Source organism: Salvelinus fontinalis, chromosome 12 (genome assembly GCF_029448725.1).
Source record: "Salvelinus fontinalis isolate EN_2023a chromosome 12, ASM2944872v1, whole genome shotgun sequence".
NCBI classification, from domain to species: domain Eukaryota; kingdom Metazoa; phylum Chordata; class Actinopteri; order Salmoniformes; family Salmonidae; genus Salvelinus; species Salvelinus fontinalis.
This window is the reverse complement of record NC_074676.1, coordinates 25,260,363-25,273,285: the sequence shown is the minus strand read 5'-3', so window position 1 is coordinate 25,273,285 and position 12,923 is coordinate 25,260,363.

Sequence of the window (12,923 nt, the reverse complement as noted above, 5' to 3'; positions counted from 1 at the left end):
GTCAAAATGTACAGTATAGGAACATATTATTCCAGCTTAAAACTTCTTATGGTGGAACCCCTAGGCAGTGCAACATCATTAATAGCTCAAGTGGATCTCTTTAGGAACTCTGGTGAATACACACAGGCTCAGATTTCTGACTTCTTGTTTTGATTTCAACTCAGGATTTTGCCTGCCAATATGAGTTCTGTTAATCTCACAGACATAATTCAAACCGTTTTAGAAACTTTAGACTGTTTTCTATCCAATACTAATAATAATATGCAAATATTAGGAACTATGACTGAGGAGCAGGCCGTTTGATATGGGCACCTTTCATCCAAGCTACTCAATACTGCCCCTTCAGCCATAAGAAGCTTAACAAAGGAAATAGGGTTTTGTAAAATCTATGACTGTTAGGGCTGTCTTTCTCCTCATCCTCGGACGAGGTGAGGAGAGAAGGATCATCAGACCAATACGCAGCATTAGGGAAATAAGCCATACTTTTATTTAACGACGATGATGGCAACACGAAAACAAATACACTTACGAAATAACAAAACAAGAAAACGACGTAGACGAAACCTGAACATAAACTTACATAACTACACGTAAACTCACGGACAGGAAACAAACGACATCGAAACGAAAACGAACAGCCAAACAGTCCCGTATGGTACATACATCGACACGACACAGGAGACAATCACCCACAAACAAACAGTGAGAACGCCCTACCTAAATATGATTCTTAATTAGAGGAAAACGCAAACCACCTGCCTCTAATTAAGAGCCATACCAGGCAACCCAAAACCAACATAGAAACAGATAACATAGACTGCCCACCCAAAACACATGCCCTGACCATAAACACATAAAAAACAACATAAAACAGGTCAGGACCGTTACAGAACCCCCCCCTCAAGGTGCGAACGCCGGGCGCACCAGCACAAAGTCCAGGGGAGGGTCTGGGTGGGCAGTTGACCACGGTGGTGGCTCCGGCTCTGGACGCTGTCCCCACACCACCATAGTCACTCCCCGCTTCTGTCTTCCCCTCCCAATGACCACCCTAAAACTCACATCCCCTAAATAAACGGCCAGCACCAGGAGAAGGGGCAGCACCGGGACAAGGGGCAGCACCGGGACAAGGGGCAGCACCGGGACAAGGGGCAGCACCGGGACAAGGGGCAGCACCGGGACAAGGGGCAGCACCGGGACAAGGCTCTAGCGGCTCCTGTCTGGCTGACGGCTCTAGCGGCTCCTGTCTGGCGGATGGCTCTGTAGGCTCATGGCAGACGGGCGGCTTTGCAAGCTCATGGCAGACGGGCGGCTTTGCAGGCTCCTGGCAGACGGATGACTCAGACGGCGCTGGGGAGACGGATGGCTCAGATGGCGCTGGGGAGACGGATGGCTCAGATGGCGCTGAGGAGACGGATGGCTCTGGCCGGATACGGCGCACTGTAGACCTGGTGCGTGGTGCCGGAACTGGAGGCACCGGGCTAAGGATAAGCACCTTCCTACTAGTGCGGGGAGCAGGAACAGGGCACACTGTATTCTCAAAGCCCACTCTATACCTGATGCGAGGTACCGGCACTGGGCACACCGGGCTGAGGACAAGCACATCAGGATTAGTAGGGGGAGAAGATACAGTGTGTTCAGGGCTCTGGAGACGCACAGGTGGCTTAGTGCGTGGTGCCGGAACTGGAGGCACCGGGCTAGATACACGCACTACAGGGAGAGTGCGTGGAGGAGGAACTGGGCTCAGGAGACGCACTGGTAGCCTAGTGCGTAGTGTAGGCACTGTAGGTACTAGGCTGGGGCGGGGAGGTGGCGCCGGAAATACCGGACCGTGGAGGCGTACTGGCACTCTTGAGCATTGAGCCTGCCCAACCTTACCTGGTTGAAAGCTCCCGGTCGCCCGACCAGTGCGGGGAGGTGGAATAACCCACACCGGCCTATGTAGGCGAACCGGGGAAACCATGCGTAAGGCCGGTGCCATGTATGCCGGCCCGAGGAGAGCCATGAGCAGCCAGAGCCGTCAGAGAGCCATGAGCAGCCAGAGCCGTCAGAGAGCCATGAGCAGCCAGAGCCGTCAGAGAGCCATGAGCAGCCAGAGCCGTCAGAGAGCCATGAGCAGCCAGAGCCGTCAGAGCGCCATGAGCGTCGAGAGCCGTCAGAGCGCCATGAGCGTCGAGAGCCGTCAGCCTGCCATGAGCGTCGAGAGCCGTCAGCCTGCATAGACCTGCCAGAGTCCCTCAGCCAGGATCTGCCAGAGTATATTACCCTGGTACTGCCCCTTACCCTGGTACTGCCCCTGACCCTGGTACTGCCCCTTACCCTGGTACTGCCCCTTACCCTGGTACTGCCCCTTACCCTGGTACTGCCCCTTAGTCCGGAGCTGCCCCTTAGTCCGGAACTGCCCCTTAATGCAATGGGGTTAATGTGGAGGGGGGTCATTTGGAGGAAGCTAAGGAGGCGGTTAGGGACTGTGGTGACGTGGGGACCACAACCAGAGCCGGAGCCGCCACCGTGGATGGAAGCCCACCCAGACCCTCCCCTAGACTGTGTAATGGTGCGCCCGGAGTTCGCACCTTAAGGGGGGGGTTATGTCACGCCCTGGCCTTAGTATTCTTTGTTTTCTTTATTATTTTAGTTAGGTCAGGGTGTGACATGGGGAATGTTTGTGTTTTGTTGGTTTTGGGTGTTTCTATGGTAAAGGGGTTGTTGGTGTAGTATATGGGTTTGTGTTGAGTACATGTGTCTAGCGTTGTCTATGTATGTTTAGTTGTCTAGGAGAGTCTATGGTTACCTGAATGAGTTCCCAATTAGAGACAGCTGATTTCGGTTGTCTCTGATTGGGAGCCTTATTTAGGGTAGCCATAGGCTTTCATTTGTTGTGAGTAGTTGTCTATGTGATACGTTTGTAGCCAGTGTGTGCACATCGTTGTTTAGCTTCACGATCGTTTTCTTGTTTTGTTTAGTGTTTAAGTGTTTTTGTTTCGTTTGCCTTCTTCACTAATAAAAGGAGATGGCTTATTTTCCTAAAGCTGCGTTTTGGTCCGTCAATCCACCACACGATCGTGACAATGACAAAAAAATCTGAGAACAATCATTTTTCACACCCACATGAAAGTATCCAAAAGTCATCATTTCTGGTGTAAAAACACAAACATGAAAAAATTGTGGATATAGCATTTTGGAAATAAAATCTTTAAATGTTTTTTTTACTAAGGGAACAGGGCATTTCCCACTTTGGGATGATGCACACAGAAGTACAAACTGGCCTGGATTTCAGTTTAAGATCTAATCAGATTGGCCATGCCATTGGCAATCTCTGTACAGTATGTGCTGGCCATACTGCTCAGTGTGACAATATATTGGCATTAGGTAGCACTTTATTTGAATTGTCCGTCTGTAGATGCTCTACAGCAGGACTCTCCATCCCTGTTCCTGTAGAGCTACCGTCCTGTAGGTTTTCACCCCAACCCTAATCTAGCACACTTGATTCTAATAATTAGCTGGTTGATAAGCTGAATCAGGTTGGAACAAAAACCTACTGGAGGGTAGCTCTCCAGGAACTTGGTTGGAGAGCCCTGTTCTACAGACTATCTATACTATCAGTAACATTTCAACTAACTATCTACTAACCCTACTGTAGCTCTAACCCTAACCTTAAATCTTACCTTAACCCTAAACTTAACCCTTACCCTAACCCTTACCCTAACCTTTATTCTAAACCTAACCCTAACTGTAACCTTAGCAGATAGTTTGTTGATATTATGACCATCTATAGAGCATCTACAGCTGGAAAATCAGAACTTTCCAAATAAAGTGTGAACTGGCATTATCCCAGGTTAACTATGCAATAATACATTTGTTCCACATATGTATGTAATTTCAGTGACAAAGTACAGCATTCCAGAAGTAAGTATTCTACAACAAACCCGTATTCCTATTTTAACCCTTGCTTCCCCTTTACTCTCAGGGATGGACATCTCAGGCTTTGCAAACTCTTGGACTCTACCTGGCAGGCCACTCCTACCAGGTGACGTGGAGAGGATCTGTGTCTGCACCACGTACTCTCACTACTGGTGTCCCCCAGGGCTCGGTTCTAGGCCATCTCCTCTTCTCGCTATAGACCAAGTCACTTGCCATATCCTCACATTGTCTCTCTTATCATTGCAATGTCGATGACACTTAACTACTTTTCTCCTTCCCCCCTTCTGAGACCCAGGTGGCGACACACATTTCTTGCGTTCCTGTCAGATATCTCAGTTTGGATGTCGACCCACCACCTCAAGCTCAACCTCAACAAGACAGAGCTGCTCTTCCTCCCGGAAGGCCTGCCCACTCCAGAACCTCTACATCACAGTTGACAACTCCACTATGTCCTCCTCCCAGAGTGCAAAGAACCTTGCTGTTCTCTGCAAACATCAAAACAGTGGCTCACTCCCGCAGGTTCATGCTCTACAACCCTACAATACCTCACACAGGAAGCAGTGCAGGTCCTAATCCAGGCACTTGTCATCTATGGACTACTACAACTCACTGTTGGCTGGGCTCCCCGCTTGTGCCATCAAACCCCTGTATCTTATCCAGAAAGCTGCAGCCCGCCTGGTGTTCAACCTTCCCAAATTCTCCTATGTCACCCCGCTCCTCCGCACACTCCACTGTCTTCCAGCCGAAGCACGCATCCACTACAAGACCATGGTACTTGCCTACGAAGCAGCAAGAGGAAATGCCCCTCCCTGCCTTCAGGCTATGCTCAAACCTTACCCCCCAATCTGAGCACTCCATTCTGCCTTCTCTGGTCTCTTGGCTCTCCAACCCCTACAGGAGGGCAGCTCCTGCTCAGCTCAGTCCAAGCTCTTCTCTGTCCTGGCACCCCAATGGTGGAACCAGCTTCCCCCTGAAGCTAGGACAGCAGAGTCCCTGCCCATCTTCCGAAAACATCTGAAACCCTACCTCTTCAAAGAGTATCTTATATAATCCCACAGTATCCCCCTTGTGTAACAGTTTAACTTCCGTCCCCTCGCCTCGACCTGGGCTCGAACCAGGGACTCTCTGCACACAGACAACAGTCACCCATGAAGCATCGTTACCCACCGCGCCACAAAAGCCACGGCACTTGCAGAGCAAGGGGAACAACTACTTCAGGTCTCAGAGTGAGTGACGTCACCGATTGAAACGCTATTAGCGCGCACCACCGCTAACTAGCTAGCCATTTCACATCGGTTACACTTGTTTAAGTTTAACTTCCGTCCCCTCGCCTCGACCTGGGCTCGAACCAGGGACTCTCTGCACACAGACAACAGTCACCCATGAAGCATCGTTACCCACCGCGCCACAAAAGCCACGGCACTTGCAGAGCAAGGGGAACAACTACTTCAGGTCTCAGAGTGAGTGACGTCACCGATTGAAACGCTATTAGCGCGCACCACCGCTAACTAGCTAGCCATTTCACATCGGTTACACTTGCACCCCCTCCTCTGGATAAGAGTGTCTGCTAAATGACTAAAATAGAAATGTAAAGGGATTTTGCTGTTTCATCTGTCTCTCTCTGTGCCAGTAGGTTCTGACACAAGCAGGAGATTATTGGAGAAGAGCAGTGGCTCAGTTGTAAGTGCATACCAAAGAGTTTTATAGCACTGTAAAATAAAAATAAAAAAGTAAAGTAGGACTTAGACCTCACACACACAGAAGCTACTACACAAGAGACTCCGTATATGGACACATGTATGGAAGCATCTCTCTGTGTGTGTAGACACAAAGTTCTGATCCTGTGACTTTAGGGGCAAAATAATTGAGGCAAATATTTAAACAACAAGATGCTAGGTAACAAACTGCATTAATGCAAAACTTGTAGTTTGACGATATTCGTCAGAGCCCAGCTAACATTTTTACCCACAATGTCCAGTTTTCTGTTTATTAGGGGTACATTCTATCTATGTTAGCAAATACGTTCGGAGAACATTTTAAGTATGTTTTGGTGTTAAAGTTAGGAAACATTCCCTTAATCTTAAGCAGAACTTATCTAGAATGTGGTTACAATGTTCTCAGAATGTACAACATTAATATTCTAGACGTGTTGTATTGGACATTGCAAGAATATTCAAGTCCAGTTTTCTGAAGGTTAGGAGAATATTCCATCGACCCCACATCAAACATACACAGAACATGGTTGCCATGTTCTCAGAATATACAATATTAATGTTGTAGACATGTTTCATGGGAATATTGCAAGAACATTTATATGTATCAGTTTTCCCCCAAAAAATTGTGTTCATAAAATTATTACACATCACACCTTGTTAATGTTGCCAAACCCATCAAGTCCCTGATTGGTGAATCACTGATCCATTCATAGCTCTTTTTGTCTGTTGGTAGGGTTCGGGATACTCACACACACACAGTGCTTTTAACATACTCTGTTTTTCTACAGGACTTCACAAACAACATAGAAAACTGTGCAAACATTATTTAAGGTGATCAACTCATGTTTTCCAAATTCTGTCAAATATTTCCGTTTTTTGTTTAACTATATAACATACCAAATCTTAAGGGATGTAACTATATAGTTCAGTCCTCCATTTTGTTATTGAGGGTGAATATGAGACTTTCTAATTGGTGGCTATACATTTTTTTTGCAGCAATTAGACCTAGATTTCAAAACTTTCTCTGATATTGATCACCAATATTTACATTTCCCAATAGACATAATCGTGGAGATGGATATACATTTCTACACACAATGAAATGATAGCACGTACATTATCCCAAAATGGTGTCAGTTTATCACAGGACCACAGCTTATGTAATAGGGTTCCTTTGTGGGTTTTGCATCTCCAACAGAGATGAGACATTTCTGGGTACATTACATGCATTCTGGCAGGACTGTAGTAAGTTCTATGAATTATCTTAAATTGCAGTAGTTATGGAATGAGCATTTTCACCTATCTGTGACCAATGGTTTTCCTCAATTTCTTCCTTTACATCTGTTTCTCATGTTTTGTGGATAGGGAGCACCCCCCTATCCACATCGACGGGACAGTAGTGGAGAAGGTGGAAAGTTTTAAGTTCCTTGGCGTACACATCACGGACAAACTGAAATGGTCCCCATATTGCAGCTTTAAATGGGACTTTTTTTTAATCAATGAGAATTGATACTCCTCTGGATCTTGAGGAGTAGGTGGAGCAGAATGCCAACCTATCCCAAGTTAGGCCAAACCTTTCACTTTCTATTGCTGATAGGTGAGATTCTTGTAAACACAGATGTTGGCGTTATTATTTTTCGAATAAGAAAATACCTTAATTTTTGGGGCTGGCTGCACAATTCCGTCGATATTCCATGTCACCCATGTTAATGTATTCATATCTTAAGTATTATCCACAACACGTGATGTTGAACTGGGTCTCTACATACATTTTCTTCTCATATTGACTCCATACTTTATGTAAGGTGTTGATACACTATAGTACATAAACAGCTACAATGAAAACAGTGTTGATCAATCCTCAAGCTTCTTAGTTGGCATGTATTCACAAGACATGAATAACAAAACAATAAATCCCTCCTCCCAACTTACATACTTGACACACATGATTGCATTGTGCATGTTCATTTATATCATAATTATTATTCAACATGTCCTCACCTGGGATTGGAAGTCACAACCTCTTGGTTTATGGCATTCAGATGTTCCTGCTACGCCATCATGTCTGTATCAGAGTTCAGTTAATTTGACTATTCTCTTTTAGTTATTTCAATAATTTTAGCGCTTTCAGTATAGTTGTCTAATGTTGGTGGGGCATGTTAACCTGCTTTTAATGATACTCCTGAATCACTATGATCAGTAAATGTTTTTCTTGAGTGTACTTTTGACAGAGCTGAGATTTACTTCAAAGTGTATTCACCCTGTTGCTTACACCAATCAAATAGTTTCAGATCTACACAAGTGCCTTGGGAGGAGGGGCTAGGGATTCTCATCAATGAGAATCGGTAGAATTTTAGATAGCTGAGCATCTCAAAGAGCTCTCTGTTGTCTTTTTGAACTCTCTGTTGTCTTTTTGAACTCTCTGTTGCCTTTTTTAACTCTCTGTTGTCTTTTTGAACTCTCTGTTGTCTTTTTGAACTCTCTGTTGCCTTTTTGAACTCTCTGTTGCCTTTTTTAACTCTCTGTTGTCTTTTTGAACTCACTGTTGTCTTTTTGAACTCTCTGTTGTCTTTTTTGAACTCTTTGTTGTCTTTTTGAACTCTCTGTTGTCTTTTTGAACTCTCTGTTGTCTATTTTTGAACTCTCTGTTGCCTTTTTGAACTCTCTGTTGTCTTTTTGAACTCTCTGTTGTCTTTTTGAACTCTCTGTTGTCTTTTTGAACTCTCTGTTGCCTTTTTTTAACTCTCTGTTGTCTTTTTGAACTCTCTGTTGTCTTTTTGAACTCTCTGTTGTCTATTTTTGAACTCTCTATTGCCTATTTTTGAACTCTCTGTTGCCTTTTTTTAACTCTCTGTTGTATTTTTAACTCTCTGTTGCCTTTTTTTAACTCTCTGTTGTATTTTTAACTCTCTGTTGCCTTTTTTTAACTCTCTGTTGTATTTTTAACTCTCTGTTGCCTTTTTTTAACTCTCTGTTGTATTTTTAACTCTCTGTTGCCTTTTTTTAACTCTCTGTTGTATTTTTAACTCTGTTGCCTTTTTTTAACTCTCTGTTGCATTTTTAACTCTGTTGCCTTTTTTTTAACTCTCTGTTGCCTTTTTTTAACTCTCTGTTGCCTTTTTTTAACTCTCTGTTGCCTTTTTGAACTCTGTTCTCTTTTTTTTACTTTTTTAACTCCATACCACATATACCATGCAGAACAAACGTGTCTCTGAATTACATCAGCTCTCGTCATTGCATTTCAATCTGTAACATTCCTAATTTGTTGCTGAAACATGGCCCAAGTTGTAGTGTTGCTTCTGATAGAAACATACCCAGAACATGGTTGCCATATTCTCAGGATATCAGAAACGTGCATATTTACAGTAGCATTTGAGTACTTTCTCACATTTGCCATTTAAGCAATAACGAGGCCAGTTATACCAAAACAATACACAGGAGTTCCATCTCCAAGTTTAATTGAGGAAAAATTGACAAATTGCAACAGAATCACTTAGGACCAGTGCTGGGGGTAATAATTACTTACATAAAGATATTACAGAATTGTATAACTTTTATGAGTAACAGAGTAATATAACAAGTATATGTATATAACAAATATAACAAGTTACCGTCTTCAAATATTATTACAGTTACTAATCAAGTAACCTGTATACTATTTTCAGAAGCATATCTCAACTGGCGTGTTATACAGTATATATTTGTGTAAAGCCTTGTCTCATGCTAACGGAATTCATGCTATCATAAAGCCGAAAATCTAAGAAAGATGGCAGCTGTGTTGTTACCCCCACTTAACCTTTTTCTTGTGAAAATGCTCCCATAATTTTTTAGCTAAGCGAGGAGAAAGAGAACAACATTTTAGTCAAATGCAAACTCTGCAAAGACAGCATTGATCTCTTCATCCAGAAACATCTGGAGATCCTGAAAAACATCTGGAGATCTTGCACAAAGGCACAAAGCTGGTAGCCAAAGTTCCAGAAATGTGTGAAAGAGGAGAAATCTATACACATTATAATAATAAACAAAGATGCATAAATAATATTCTCAAGTGTTCTAATACAATTTTCATACAAGCATACAAAATCTCTGACAAATGCAATTATGATAGTAACATACAGTAGAGAGTCAGATGACTCTCCTAGCTGGTCTCAAACACAGGCCACCAGCACCAATGAAGAACACCCTAACCACTGTCCTAATAAAGCATATCTCAAGGGCATTTGCTTATTGGGGCAGTATGGTTAGGCCCTCTCCAGAAGAAACCATACACCCTCCCCCCTAGGCACTTGTGTAGATCTGAAAGAACTTGATAGGTGTAAGCAACAGGGTGAATGCACTTTGACATAAATCTCAGCTCTGTTAAAAGTACACTCAAGAAAAACATTTGCTGTTCATAGTGATTCAGGAGTATCATTGAAACAGGTTAACATGCCCCACCAACATTAGACAACTATACTGAAAGCCCTTCAATTGCTGAAATAAGTCAATCAAATCAATGATGAGAATAGTCAGATTAACTGAAAAATGACACAGACATGGTGGCATAGCAGGAAGATCGACTATATCGTGAACCAAGAGGTTGAGAGTTCAAATCACAGGTGAGGACATGTTGAATATAATTACTGTTTAAATGAACATTCAAATATGTAAGTTGAAAACTCTATGTTGAAAGCATTGTGTGTGAGTATCCCTAACCTTGCCAACAGACAAAGAGCCATCAGTTGTTCACCAATCAGGGCCTTGCTTGGCAATTATGTATATTACATTTTTATATGGACACAAATGTTCTTACAACGTTCCCATGAAATATCTACAACATTAATATCTTATGTTCTGAGAACATGCCAATCATGTTCTGTGTATGTTTGGTGGGATGTTGATGGAATATTCTCCTAACCCACAGAAAACTGTACACATGAGTGTTCTTGCAACAATCTAATTTAACATGTCTAGAACATTCATATCTTAAGTTTTGAGGACATCGTAACCACGTTCTGGGTAAGTTCTATTTGATATGAAGGGAACAGTCTCTTGGAAACATTCCTTGCACATCACAGGAACATTCCTATGAAATTGTTAGTTAATAACCTAATGAGACTCTTAAGGGATCCTTCTCTAAAGTTGTGGGAACATTTATTGTTAGTTGGGAGGGTCAAACCATTCAGAACGGGAAGTTGTCAACACAACACAAAGAACAGTGGGTGTTCAGTTCAACCACTTGTAAAGATCTCCTCCAGATCAGTATCTTTTAACATCCTCTGATCCATGGAGGGATAATTCCTAGCCAGGACATGGCCCTGGTGATGCTGGTAAGAAATCTCTCATCTGAAACTTGGAGAAATTCAAGCTGCCAGTAAATAGTAATTTACTCTCCTCCCCCTTGTTGGCGTTCCCTTTGGTATGTGCCAACAAGCACAGTCAAAGTGCAAAATATAATGACCCCCAAGTACAAACAAATTTTTCTCATTTGAACGGGGCTACATGAGAATCTGGCATAAGCAAGTCCAAAGTAGGTGTTTTAAAAGTGAATGATAGGGCTGATAATGGTATTAAAAGCTTTCAGGCTCGTATACATTTGATTTTGTATTTAAATTGTGGTACTGGCACCCACCATGACTTAGAAATGAATCATGGTGGTTCCCCCCTATTGCATCTCCCCCTCTTTATGACAGAGCTGCATCAGATATGTCTGACATTCTTCACTCTGTGTTTCCCCAGCTGTGGAAGGGGAACACAAACAAACGCTTTGGGAGGAGTCCTTACTAGCCCACAAATATTCCACCATTATGGCTACCACGCTACCAGTGGTATTTTTGGAGCAGAAACAAAGAACGTTCTTCACACGGGTTTCCTTGCCTCCAAAGTTCTGCTTGTTTTCTTTTAGTAGACTGTTGCTGTCTGTTTGCAGTGTACTGGAGGCTAGATGTAGGCCTACTACTTCAGACAACATATGACTTTGAATTAAAACAGGAAATAAAAAGCTATTCAACTGTGACAGACTGCTTTGTACCTCAGGACAGAGTCATCCCTGAAACAGGATATGAACTTCAACCTTGCAAGCTGAAATATGTCAACTGAGGGTACAGAGATCCACCTAACACAAGAATAATGCTGTTGACTTTGAGGTTAGCCTTGAAAAATTTCATAATGGGTTGTGAGGACAAAGATAGGGCCCCATTCCTGGCCCATACAAGACTCACCTGGGCAAGACGATCAGTTTAAGTGGTAAAATATACTCTCTATCAACATAAATCTCGTATAGGGAAATACCTGGCACAGGTATGCAGCTTTAATGAGTCACCTCTAGCTGAAACGCATAACCTCCCCACCCCTGTCTGTGTCTCTAACTTCTAAGTCATTAATTAAATGTGAAAACGTACCTAGTTGTGAAGGCATCGGCTGTGGCTAGACGTCAGTCTGTCTATGCTAATTTAATGTGTGAAAACTCAGTGGAACATATCTGCAGAGAAACCCGGGACCTTTGACAAAAGGAAATGAATGGGCCATGGCATCAGGTTACAGGAGGCTAGGTTTACAGCCCCCCAACATACTCTCTCCCAATTTGCTGTGCTAAATGAATATGCCTGTGCATGGCACTCTGAGAGGGATCCAAGGGGCTCAATATATATCTGACCCATGTCTGCAGAATCCTCACATACTATTTTACAAAGAGCCTTCCAACACTGCACTCCTCAGAGAGACTGTCTGAGTATTGGGTTCTAAACCAACTGCAGTATGCTCTCAGTAACCCTATTGACTGACTGACTCACTGACTGAAGTCAACATGGCTTGGGTTCGCACCACTGTTTTGTGCATTAAATGCTGTTTTGTGCGTTAAATGGTAGATGTGATTTTGTCCAGACAAGAGAGAGCACACTACCACTGAAAGCATATGTAAGATTCCTAGGTAGCGCTGTACTTATGAAGTCTTGCCTAAGGCCTTTTCAGCTATTGGCTCTGGCTGGTACAGTATTTTCAAACCTGGCTCAGAGGACTTCTCCCCAGATGTAGACTGCCGGAAGCACGACAAGAGAAAATGTTTGCAGGTTTGACAGGATTTTGCAGTCTCATGATTTCATTCAAATGTGTTCCTATGCTAAATAAAGTTTGGTGAGATATGCTACTTAATGTACTGTATCTACAGTATATTCTTTACTTTCCAAGCAGAGGTGTCAATCCAACACACTGTGAAGTTTGGAGTCCATTTAGTGTGAGGCTCTGAGGCTGAGTGAATGGCACTTGCAACTCAAGAGCATTTTCAGTCCCATTCTCTCCCATGGGATCTCTGAC